This window comes from Protopterus annectens, chromosome 14.part0, assembly GCF_019279795.1.
Source record: "Protopterus annectens isolate FY-2018-M chromosome 14.part0, PAN1.0, whole genome shotgun sequence".
NCBI classification, from domain to species: Eukaryota; Metazoa; Chordata; order Ceratodontiformes; family Protopteridae; genus Protopterus; species Protopterus annectens.
In genome coordinates, this window is record NC_056748.1 from 226,491,614 (window position 1) to 226,505,762 (window position 14,149).

Genomic DNA, 14,149 nt, shown 5'->3' on the forward strand with positions numbered 1-14,149 from the left:
TGGCCACCACTGAGAAACGTTGCCCTTTCCTCCACCATAGTGTGATTTCAGAGTTGTTATATTTAGGTAGGGGGGGTGGGGGTGAAGCACACCACTCCAGAAGGTTTTATTTATGTATATTTTTTTATTTATACTACGGAGTTCTAATTCCAAAACTTCATAGTATAAAAAATTACTACGGAGTTTTAATTCCAATACTCTGTAGTATAAAAAATGAAATTATACATAAATAAAACCTTCCAAATGGAGAGGTTTCACCCCCCCATCCCCCTACCTAAATATAACAACTGTGAGATCATACTATGGTGGAGGAAAGGGCAAGATTTGTCAGTGGTGGCCAAGTGGTTACTTTCCCGGAGATGAATTTTGCCATTCTGGGAGTTCGCTGTTATGAGGTTTCGATGCTGTCTTGCTGTTCTGTGGGGTCTATATTAGAACACCGAACATTCAAAATGTCGAGTGTTCTAATATCGAACCCTAGCAATTGTAAATACAAAACATCGAACAATCGGAACAGCGAATTTTTTCCTACGGGAAAAATTTGCTGTTCCAAAACACATACACACGACGCAAGCACACCAAACAAACAACAGTCCACACGCATACACCTAAACTGTTACACCTATCCCTACACTAAACTATACATACACCACTAACTATCCACTTACCTTAATCCAAACCCTAACCCTAAGGTCTGTCACTATCGTACAATCACCTCACCCACGCCATAACCCTAACTCATTTACCCCGCCCTAACCCACAGTTATCTGACCCGCGCCCTAATCCACAAGTCCATACAACCGCACACTTACAAGAACCTGACCCGTAACTTTCTACCAGAGCACTGAAAATACCAAAGCAAAAGAAACAGACAACCAAATTCTTTCCCTAGGAAAGAATTTGGTTTTCTGTTGCTTCGATATTTTCAACATTTCAAATGTTTGGTGTTCTAATATAGACCCATTCTGTAAGTCGACGTTTTGCAACTTCAACTATTCAAAGGATACCACACACAACCGCGTGCGTGCGCGCACACACACACACACACACACACACACACACACACACACACACACACACACACACATCTCTTTCCATCTCCCTCTCTCTTCTCTCCTCTCTCTCTTTCTCTCTCTCTATAAATATATATATATATATATATATATATATATATATATATATATATATATATATATATACATATATATAGAGAGAGAGTGAGAGATTGTAACTTCAAATGACTACCTTTTATTTACTCCACCAGTTATATACAGTTCCACATACTATCTCTAAGCAGTAAGGGTACTGGTTATAGATCTCATTAAGGTCTCAGTTTCAGCTCTGATATGCTCCACAAATATGCCTTACTGTGCTCTCACACTACTCACACTACAAACCTCCAGGTTCTTCATCTAAGCTTCTGCTTATCCTTTTCTAAAACTTAAAATGAGGATCTAACCTCCTGGTAGTCTGATTGCAGGTAATCTCCTCATATAGTGCAATGATTACTGTGAGAATTCCTGAAACATCAATCACTTTTAAAAACATGCTACACATTTTTCAAACCTAACATGATGTTAAATCGAGGTCCCATCAGCTTGAGTTGGTGGTAGCTCAGGTGGATGTAAAATATCCTATGGCACCTATCAAAATGAGTAGGGGTTCTTTATTTAATACATTAAAAAAACATTATCTACCTATTTATATATTTACACAATGTATGTAATTAGAGGTACATATACGCACATTTTACTGTAATTTTCTTATAATATCCTCATTGTTATTTTTTCTTACTTGACGTCTTCTCCTGTCACAACCATAATTTGATTTTTGCACTATATCTGACAAAATCCATTTCCCATTAAACAAGAATTCATTCACTTCTTCATTCCAGATGACCCATACTACATTAATACCCTTTCACATATTCTTTCTTCCCGTGCTTCTAATATCTATAAATCCTCATATTCATATCTATTTTGTACATGTAATTAATATTCTCAAAAATAAAAAATTCTTCACACAACTTTTTCAAAGTTTCACCACTCTTCTACATTAAAAAATGCTCTGTTGTCTCTTCTTCCCCACAAAATAAATACACTTTTCAACTTTCATTTCTTACGGTATATTCCCTGCTACTGATAATTTATTTATCACCAGTCTCCATAGGAAACTCATACACTCTATTATTTTGGTACACCACTTTTTCCTTACTTTGATGGCTTTAATCATTTATTCAAATAAATGTTCCAATGTATTTACATAATAATATTATTTCATCACTATTATACCACATATCATCAATTTTTATTTTCCATGACAGTCTTCTTCTTCTCCTTCTTTCAGCTTTTCCTAGTTAGGAGTCACTACAGCAGAACAATGATCTGCAGAACAAATGGCAGTGGAGTTGTAGAGTGTCATCTTGCCAGCCCAGTGTCCAACTTTCCACAGAAGGCACACACACACACCTAGGGTCAATTTAGAGTGTCCAATTCACCTACAGCATGTCTTTAGGGTGTGGGAGGAAACCAGAACACCCAGAGAAAACCCACAAGGCCACAAGGATGACATGCAGACTCCAGACAGAAGGCACCCCAGCCAAGAATCAAACCAAAGAACCTCTTGCTGTGAGGCAGCAATGCTAACAACTGTACCACTCATTTTCCATGATAGTATTTTTCTCAATAATTTATAATTTCTTCATTTACATATATTTTTTTATTCTCATCTCCCAGAATTTCTTGCACTTATATTTAAACATCCTTACTGTTAAATCCTCATGTTCTTCCTTACAAGATATTTTTCCATTAATACCAAGTTAACCAGAAAAATCTTTTCCTGAATGCAAATCTATGCATCCTTGACAGAACACACATTTCTTTAATTTCTTTTATCAAACCTCCATTGCATCATAAATACATATTTTTTTCCTAAATTTTATTCCTAGCAAAGAGACTTCATTCCTTGAAAATACACACCCCCAGTTTAAAGCACATCACCCCAACCCATACTTTTATCTTTATTCAAGTTTATCCCCATTTCCTTTAAATATCCATTTAGACAAATTAACTCTTCCATCATTCATATTTTGGTCTTAGCAATTGCAACTGTATTGAAACACAACTGTATTGTCTGGGTATGTCAAAACTACTGGAATCACCACCTCCTTTTGCATCACATATCTATTGTGCTTCATTTCATGAGATACTTCACTCACTATCACATTCATTACTAATGCAAACAATATTCCACTCATCGCACATCCTTATTTTATACCACACATCATGAATATTTCTTTACTCAGCTATCTATTCACTAACACTTTCACTCTATGCTGACATACACACTCTCCTAATTCTACTACCTGTTCCATAATTCTCCATAATACCCCACAAAGCATCATGTCCAACTGTATGAAATGCCTTGCGAATATCACATACCATAAGTTTTGCATCCTTACTTTTACTTATATTATCCACAATTTCTGCCATTAACAATAACAATTCCTGGTATCCCCTCCTTTTAATATGATATATACTTTCTTCTATAATATTCATCATCCTTTTTCATTCTTCTTTGTATTATTCTCACAAAAATATAATCTGGGTTATTTAGTATAATGGGTCTCCTTTTTTATTTCATTTTTCTCATCCTTCTTTCATATAATTTTTAACATCCCACTACATAACTTATAAACAAACACTTCCTTCAACCATTCATTCAATACAGTTATAAAACTGTGAGGTAGAAATTAGGGATTTATTACACACAAAAAGAAAGAATATGTTTTATAATTTAACAAAAGCAGAGCAAGACAGTTTTTTGTACATCAAAAATGATTATTCCATTTGGGTTATGAAGGCAGATAAAGGGGGTTCTATGGTGATTGTTAATCAGTCTGATTATATAAAAGGTATACTAAAATTGTTGTCAGATGAACAGTTTTATAAAAGAAGTATAAAAAGAAAGATATGTGTAAAGCTTATAAATACATTGATTCATGGTTATATGAAAGTGTATGTGAGGGGGTTACTTCTGAATCTATGTATGCTTTTTTTCAAAGTCGGAACCTAAAGTGGGAAGATTATTCAGTATACCTAAGATTCATAAAAATGAGAATAATCCACTTTATAGGCCTGTGGTTTTGGCACCTGCTTCAAAATTGGAACCCATTTCAAAATTTATAGACAGGGCACTTTTAAAATTGGTTCAAAAGTGTGACTCATTTATTAGAGATTTGTTTGATTTTTTTTAAATAAAATCAGTGACAAATATGTGGCACATGAAGATTTGATAGTGACAGTAGATGCAAAGTCACTATACACCTGCACCCCACATGGCATTGGTTTAGAATGGGTGGAAATATGTTAATCAGCAGTGAAGTATATGAAGTGGGAGAATGTAAACTTATGTTAGAATGTATGGAATACATATTAAAAAATATTTTTTTCAAGTTTGAAAGTGAAGTTAATTTACAAATGAGGGGAGTGGCTATGGGAGCCAGGATGGCTCCAAATTATACCAACCTGGTCATGGCTTACTGGGAAACTAAAATTTGGACTGTGTTGGAAGGTAGTGAAAAAATGGGCTTATATTATAGATTTATTGACAATTTGTTTTTTGTTTGGAAGGATACAAATATGGAACTGGTTACATTTTTGGTAATATGATCAAGAGTACTACTTTTCTTAGTTTTTCTTTTGTATCAAGTACTACTAGGATTTGTTTTTTGGATCTAGACGTATTCAACCAAAATAAAGAATGTAATTTGGGACCTACTATCAATTACAAAAATGTGGCCAGTAGCACTCTATTGCATTATTCCAGTATGCATCCCACGTACTTTATGCATAACATCATTAAAGGACAACTAGTGAGATTTTAAAGGTTCACCACAGATGTTATGGTGTTAGACAAGTTTGTAGATGAACTGCATCTAAGATTAGAACATAGGGGTTATCCAACAGAGACAGGAAGATATTGATGGAAAATGAAAATAATGAAAGAAAGGATAATAGTAAAGTCCAGGATTGGTCTATGTCCATGACACTTATTCATAGTGTGCACAACAATGCTGTAAAAGATATTATAAAAAATAACTGGAAAATATTACAGGCAGATAATAGGGTCAATTCAATGATAGGTTTGTGCCCTTCTTTCATCAATAACAAAGCCAGAAATTTCAAGGAGTTATTAGAACATAGATGCCATTCCAAAGAAGTAAAAAATAAGGGTACTTTCAAATGTAATCATTGTAATTTTTGTAGTTTCGTGGCAAAGGCTCCCTTTTTTGAAATAAAAAGTGAAAAAATATGGCAAGTGCAAGGTAGGTTTAACTGTTAGTCTATATTTGTTTACTGAGCAAAGTGCTCTGCATGTACATCATTCTACATTGGTAAAACCAATAGGAAGTTAAGAAGAAAAATGTATGAGTACTTATATGCAATAAAAAGTAAAAATTTGGACAATGCACTTTATAAGTATACTTTATTGTGTGTCAATTTTAAAATATTTTTCTTCTGTGTAATAGATAATGTGCCTAGTGATTTTAATGGAGATAAACAGGGGGAATTAGAATATAAAGAATTCAAATGGCAGATTCTTTTTAATGCATATAATGCACCCGGGTTAAATGGTGGGGGGAAACTATTAAGCAGTTTTACTTAGAAAAGCAGTTTATGACAAATGTAAATAGTGAATATACTGTTTTTAGTGTCTTTATGTGTTAAGGTTTTTTGTTTTTGCATATTTTATTGGATAATTAGATATGGTAAATATTTTAAGTATGTAATTAGTGGTTTTAAAATTAATTAATGGCATTTAAAATACGGAGAAGCATTTATTCCTTGTTCTGAAGAAGGCTAACAGCTGAAAGCACTTAACCTTTTTATAAATCTTTGTGGATTAAAAAGTTTTTTTTTTTTACAATTGGTGGCTCTGTTCTCCCAGATTGCTACATTTGGTGTGGTAGTTTTTTGCTCAGTCTGTTGTTTTATACTACCTAGGAGGCTTTTTTGAGCACAGTTTTTTCGGTGTTACCTCGTTTACTGTGTCTAATCTTAAACCCCATATGAAAGAAAATACCAATTACACAATTTTCTTTTCATATTTTTCTGGGATCATATAAAGATTTGACATACAAGATATTTTCCATTAAAACCAAGTTAACCAGATAAATCTTTTTTTCCTGAATGCAAATCTATACATCCTTGACAGACATGAGCACCAGAACCACAGAGCGAGGGGGGAGGGGAGCCCCCCCCCCACTTTTACAACTGCAAGACCTGTAACGGCATGGAGGACGCACGCATGCATTGAATTTAAACACAAAAGTGCGTGGTTCCTGGCTGAAGCAGTAGCAGCAAGAAGCACGTGATTTTTGCCATCCTAACTTGCAAAAGTCTCTTAATGGGTACACCTTGTGGTGGGTAGTACATTCTTTCTGTCAGTGTTTTTTCATCAAAATGCATGTGACGAGAGGACAGAAAGGGTGATGAAAACTCTTCAGTTGTTCTGGTTGTTACTTTGGTCCTTGTAAAATTTGCAATTCTTACAACAAAGTGGTAAGGTTACATGCTTCATGGTATATGCCCATTATTGCAAATCTTATTTTGTCATCTTTTAACATGAGTAATGTTAGTGTGACAATCCCTGGTTTTGGATCCTTGTCCCTGACTCGTACCTCTCAAGTTTACTTCATTATGTGGTAAGTTTCCGATGTAGACTTTTTTTTACAAATTTCTTTGAAAAGTTTGTTGTAGATTAGTCATGCCTTTCAACTGCTATGATGTAGATCTGCAGATTTATCATTGCTCAAATCCAGAGTTCCTCATAAGTTCAGACCTGGTTGTGGAAATGTACCTTATTAAATTTTTCTATTTAAAATTTGTATATGTTTGTTTATCACTTGCCATATACGTGGACTATCATAATTGTGAAGAATAAGAATGTGTGCCTCTTTCTGATTAAAAGTTAGTGCTGATTTTTTTAAAGCTCAGAGTTTAAGAGGTATGTTCAGTTAAGTGGTAAGATTTATTTTACTGATGTCTACAGTAAATATACTAAATCATTATTTCATTGAAAGAAAATTATTTTTAAGTATAAATATCATTTAATCACTGTGTGAGGTTCCTAGTTGAATTAGTTGGTAAGCAAGATTTTCGCATTTCACATAGAGTTCCAACAGACCTCATTCTGTCAGACCTGTTCCGCATTGACTAGTCCAATGTTATCCAAACACCTGCTCAAAGGATCTCACGTGCTCCATTTATTTTTTAAATAAATAGAACATGTTGGTGGAATGGGTTTGAATCACACAGCATACCATTTTTATGGACAGTCTTACACTCGACATAAAGTGCTTGTCTTACTTTCTTCAAATCTAATTTGTATGAATGGAGAGGTAGCTGCAGATTCATCCCAGTTTGTTTAGTACCCCTATCCCTCATGAATAGGGGAAACAAATAAATGTTCCAACATATCCTTGTTCAGCCCATCTCTGGACTATTTGTCTGCAATGCAGCTCTTACTTTAAAGATGCTTTGAAATTAATCTGATTTTCCTGCAGATCCTATTGTCTGTGTGTGTGACTTTACAGCTGTATGCTCCAGTAAGCACTATAATGCAGTAAAAATGGCATTATAAAGAGAAAAGGAATGTTATGACCTTATTTGTATCATTTAAAAAAATACATATTTACCCTTGTAAAAGGCAACTAACAGAAAATAATATTTTAATATAAGCTGAATTGCTAAAATTGATACCTAAGACCAGTTGATGCCTTATGCTGGACTTTATTAAACTCATATTTACTATGTCTCATCTTATACTTATTAAGAACTGCACACCATTTCCACGTTGTTTATACAAGGTTATATACAAAATCACTTTTAAACAGACCAGTTTCTTTTCACTGCTACCTCCATATTAAAAGGTCAAAATATTATACTAATATCATTACAGATGTTCTAACAACTGCAGGCTGTGATATCTCTGCAAAATGTTATAACTTGAAGCAGGAAGGAAAGGTACACACAAGGTATTTAAAAATGCAGCACATGCATGTAGTAACAGAATACACAATACATAAAATTACTTAAGACATGTATGCATACAGAATATGCATTTTGTATGGCAAGGAAGCATGTGAGAGAGATATATTTTTTTCCAAGCATCTGCTAAGCTTGTCATTTAGAGAGGTAAACTGCTCATAGGTAAGTACTGGACTAGCTGTCCTTGTGGGCTATTTTACATCTAACCAATTTCCCTTTTGGTGCTTGAATTAATCTATCCCTTTTGGTGTTAAATTGACCTTACCCATCCCATGGTCGATAACTGTGTATTACCTCTAGTGAAAATAACTAAGATCATACCATATATAATTTGAAGGGTCCCATTCATGGGATAAAGCATTTAGGAACTGCCTCTGTTCATTAGTAGTACAGCGGGCATTCCTGGGGTAGATTTTGTATCACCCACCCATATATCCATGTTGCACTTGAATATGGACAGGATTAAGCTTTGTTTTATGTGGCTGGGCAGTCTGTCCAGAACATTGGTATTCTGTGCAAGATAATCCTGTCCCTCCAAACCATTCTGTTGATGTTGCAGAAGATATTTGGATCCCTGGACCAAGTATTTCTGATGCAATTTGACTTGCTTATGTGCAGTAGGTTCATCAGTTTTGAGTCAGAGGATACCTTGTATACCAGACCCAGGTCATCTCTTGGGAGTCAGGAAGATACAGAATATAGTGACAGAGCTTTGAGGAGGCCCATGTAGGACATATTCTTTAGGTCTTGAATCCTTTCAGTAAGGTATCTTTGCAGGCAATCCAGTTGGATGTGTCTGGACAGATACATGCCAAAGGGGGCATTATACTCGGTGACTGGCCAAATGAATCCCTGAGCCTTAGGTAAAACAGCCTGCATTCTCTACCCACACCACCACTTGTGATTCAGTGAATTGAGTCCATAGCCATCAACTGTCTAGATTTTCACAGAATATTTGGCTCATACTTCGGTCTGTTCCTCTTAAAATTTGTGGTTTTGTGGGAAACCAGTGATAACGTAATTCACTAAATAATGATAGCCGTTTAAGTTTCAGTCTTCCTATCTTTTCTGGAAACACATGGTAACACAAAACATTATTTCAGCAACTTTCTAAGATTATACAAGCAATATTTAAAATGTGTCCCTGGTTTTGGGCCTTTGCCCCTCCCCCCCCCAAAAAAAAATAAATGTTGGCTTTTCCAGATTTCTTCTGCTGTGAAATTGAGAGATTTAGTTGTCAAGTAGATGATGCAGTGGTAGTGTTGTTGCCTCACAGCAAGAGGTTCTCAAGTTTGATTCTTGGCTGGAGTGCCTTCTGTGCAGAGTCTGTATGTCCTCCCTGTATTTGTGTGGGTTTCCACTGGCTGTTCTTGTTTCTTCCCATGTTACAAAGATATGCATCTGGAGCATTTCTCCCTGTGCCTCTGTTGAAAATTGGCTTTGTTCCATGTCAGACTTTCCTGGTAAACAAATGTTAAATAAAAAAAATTCAAGGAGGTGAGAGCTTCAGGGGAAGAGAAGTTTAGTTTATATATATATTTCCTGGGATTGAAACTCTTTTTATTATAAATAGATATTCAGTAATTTCATTATTTTGTTATTTATTACTAAATATCAAACCATTCATTGTGGCTGTTTTTTTAGAAATGTTTTTTAACCTTTGTGAGTACTTGCATTTATTTAGTGTCACTGTGGCTCCATGTTCCAGAAAGTCTTACTTCTTGGTTAAACACTACTATTTGTATAAGTATTAATTTTACTAAGTATAATTGGGTGCCTGGGTAAGAGCCTTAAGGTAGCTGGCTTTGGGTGTTCTAGTGGCAATAAATCTACCTTATACTCTGGGTGGAGGTGGCAGTGCAGGTAAGCTGTACCAGCCTTTCTCATGGGTGTGTGCGTGTTGTGTGTGAAAATCAAATCTCAAAGAAAGTGTAACAGCTAATTTGAACAGGGACATTGAGAGCACTGATTTCATAGAGGCGATGGTGTAGGAACTGGCTTGGAACACCTGGCTTAGGACTCAGCTCTATAGTTGCCACTGGGGAGTTGTATTTGGGCCTGGAGTGAAAGCCCAGGACTGGACTGTGCATTACCTATGTGCGTTTAAGGGAAATTGTACTTGATGTCAAGTGCTGCATCTGAAAATGCTGTGTTTGTCTATTTTTCTCACAGTGAATATTCCCCACTGGTGTCAGTGCTGTGGACTGAGGCTCCTTGATCATTGGCCCAGAGGAGGGATGTCATAATTCCATTCTACTAGTACCCTTCTGATTAATCTTACAGACACTCTTATATTATCCTTTGCCATCTGCAAACTACGTTTCATTAATATGCCTTTCCATGAATTCTTCTTTCAGTCTAATTATCAGTGTTCAATATATATATATATATATATATATATATATATATATATATATATATATATATATATATATATATCTATTATATATCTGATTATAATGCAGCTTCTCTTGAACGCCCACCATTTACTCTATGCTGTAATGAATGAGTTAGCATAACCTAGTTCTTGCCTTATAGATCAGTATTCCTGAGAAAATAATCATATATTTCCTACCATCTCATCTTTAAGAAACTTTGAAAACAAACTTATTTAATGAAATTCAGTGGTGCTGTTTCATTAAACCACTTTAGATTGTTTACTCTATCTTGCTCTTTCCTGCATCTCCATATTATTTACTTCATTAATACAGTCTTCCTCTAAATATGTGTAAATAAAATATAGATTTAATTATTTTTTTGCAATCAGTCATTGCATTATTTATACTGTTTACTTTTAGCATATTTTCACAGTTTACTCAAAAAATGTAAATACCCAAATTTACAGTATTAGATATAAAACATATTTTATTGCCTACAATTAGTTTTGTTGCTAATCACTACCTCTTGAATGTTTTCTTAAAGATGAAAACTACTGATGCAACATTATGCAATATTGATGCCACAATGTCTCACTACCTGCATTAATGTATAGTATGCTACTTGTACTTGTTAAGTGCAGGATAAAGGAAGTCTTATAGCCATGTTTCACAATTTGTTGGCGATGTTGCACATGAAGAACACACTACAATGAAAATGCACACATTTATTTATTTTATTTATTTATTTGAATTTGTTAACCGGGAAGGTTTACATGATGATTTACTAGTGAACCCATAATGTAAGCAACTAGCTGTTCCTCTAAAGAAGTATGTTTTTTAAACAATGTTTTATTAATTTTAAAACAATGATTGTACATAATTATTTAAAGATAAATAGAATGAAAAGAACTATTTACTGATGTCCACAACAAAATCAAACATAGAAAACTAAACCATTAAAGTTTATCAAGTAAATCACTTAGTTTTGACCAAAATCTAAAAGGGTGAGTAATATTCAAAGTTCTAATTTTGGTAGCTGACAATTCTTTTTTACAGACATGTTTGCTAAATTAATGAATTCAGTGAAAGAAAGAGTTCATCTACATTTCCAATTGTTTGTGACTATTTTTATTGCTATAGCTAAAATGGACCAATGGAGAGGCACCCGCACCCTTGGGGCGGATTATGGAACTAGAGTATTAAATAAGATCAAGGAGTTAGAAATGATACAATTATGTGTACACAAAGCTTGGGCAAAATTTCTTCAATCTAGAAAGGAGTTATTTTACAGTCCAATATCATATGAAACCAATCTATGTTAGAAACTTCATTACACCTCTAACAATTCATTTTCCTATAGTTATATATTAAAGACACTTTATGTGGAGTTAAAAAAGCTCTGTGAAGAAATCTACATCTATATATTTTCCAGTAAAGAGAAGAAGTAGATTTTCACACAGATTTAAGAATTCGACACTTTAACATGTTCGAATTTTAAAAGTTTGGCATTTTTCGTTGAATACACTGTGAACAGTTGCTTTGGGTCCAGGCACCAGATTTCATTTTTGGTTTGTTTGGTTTGTTCTTCGGAGTTCTGCTGTTTATGATCAGCACTGACTGCCATTATCATAACTTCATAGCTAATTACTAGGCTAACTTCCTTAATAGGCCATTCTAAGCCTAACTCATTTTCTTCCCAAAGGTGAGAATCAAACATTGTACCTAGTATCTGTTTGTCAAACACCTTACTCACTATACCAAGCCACTGTTCCTCATCACTAAGCATTGAAGTCACTAAATAATGACATACATTTGAGTTTTAGATTTCATATCCTTCAAAAAATGCATGTTAACACAAATCCTGTTATTCTAGTAACTTTCTAAGTTTATCAGAACTATATTTAAAGTTTGGCCCTATTTTTGAGCTTTAACCCCCCCCCCCCCAACACACACACACACTATTTTAGGATTTGTTGCACTAAGAGGTTGAGAGTTATGCTACATTCTCCATTCTGTCTGGGGACTGCTTCACAAGGTGAGAGTAGTGTCTTCACCCCTACAGTCACTTTTGTATGTGGCAGCCTGTTAAGCCAGGATTGTGGGCTTCAAGATATGTTTAAGTCTGTCATCAAGAAGGCCATTGAAAGGTGCTGGGGACCTTATGAATCCTTCTGCAAGTGGACACAAGATTCATGTTCCTGGTCAGCTCCAAACACTGAGCCACTAGAGAACTTGAACTTTCACCCTGGGGTCTCCACATCCAGGCCTAACATGCCATGCGAATAGTTGATATTTTCCATTCCAGGATGGTACCAGTCCTACAGTCCTTCACACTCCTCTTCTTGTCTGTTGCCCATCTGTATATCTTCCTTTGCCTTCTGCTTTCAGCCCACCAGAATGATCTTTCTGCTATTTGATATGCTTATTTATTAAAAATTCCTTACCTCTACTTAAATCTTCTCTCCTACAGACTCTGCCCTTATTCCTTCCCAACTTCCCTTCTAAAAACATTTGGAAAATATGTAGGTCTACCCTCATCAAAACAGTATTAGCTATCCTGTCCCACATCCTCCAGCACATAATGTGTTCCTTTTGTGTTTGCCTGACTGCTCTCTCCCCTTTTTCTGACTGTCCTAGCTTCCCCTTTTTCATCTTTATAAAAGACACAATGCAGTAATTATATAAGGGCACATTCTGAATGAATACAAGGCTTTAGAATGCTTTTATAAGTTATAGGCTTGTGGTGTTGAGCCATAATCAATACAAAATCTCAAAGAAAGTCTCAAGAGATTCACACAACTTCAGGCTCACTACTTGCTGAAAATACATGTTTTATTATGTATATTTTTTTGGCATATAACTAAACTTGGTTCATGTCAATTTATTGTGATTCATTGTAAATGCATTGCTGCTTGTTTACATTTTACTGATTTAAATATGGGTGTAGGGATGTGATTCACAGATTCCCTGTACACATAAACCTTTATCTGGTATATGCTGTGAGATCATGGAAAGTACTCTTTTCTAAGGAAGATTTGTTATTTATGCCACATTAAATAAATGATCATCATCCCAATTCAGGATGCATTATTTTCACTAAAATGTAGTTGAATCACTGTTTACAGAAAGTTTGCTGACTGGCATAAATGAGATGCTTTTTTCAATACATTTATATAAACTCTTAAGCTGAAATCTGTGAATTTAACCAAATCAAGATTTTACAAAATGTTATAAAATGGTCATTAAAATATAGTGCAATGGAAAAATGGCAAAAAGTTAAAATGCAAATCCACAGAGCAGGATGCCAAGCACAAATCAAAGTACTCACAACAAAATGTTGCTACTAGAAGAGATGTCAGGTCTGATAAAAGGGAGACAGCCATTAAGGATAACATCTTGTAATATAATATGGTTAGAATTATATAGCATGAATTAAAACAAGTGAAAGTCATCTGGATCATTCCAGAAACTGCAGGAGTGACATTGAAGACGGTGATGGGTTCAGGAGCTACTTTCTCTATGACTGCAATGCAAAAGTATGAAAACTGTTCAAACCTACCTTTCATTAAGTAAGAAGTGTTACAAATGACCTATTCAGGGAAGTCGTGTCTCCAAATGGTAAAATAACTGTGCCTGTTTGTCTGTGATATGTGATGATAAAATTCAGAACCGTAATTAGTTTGTATGCAGTTCATTAAGGGTAACATAATCTGTCAAAAA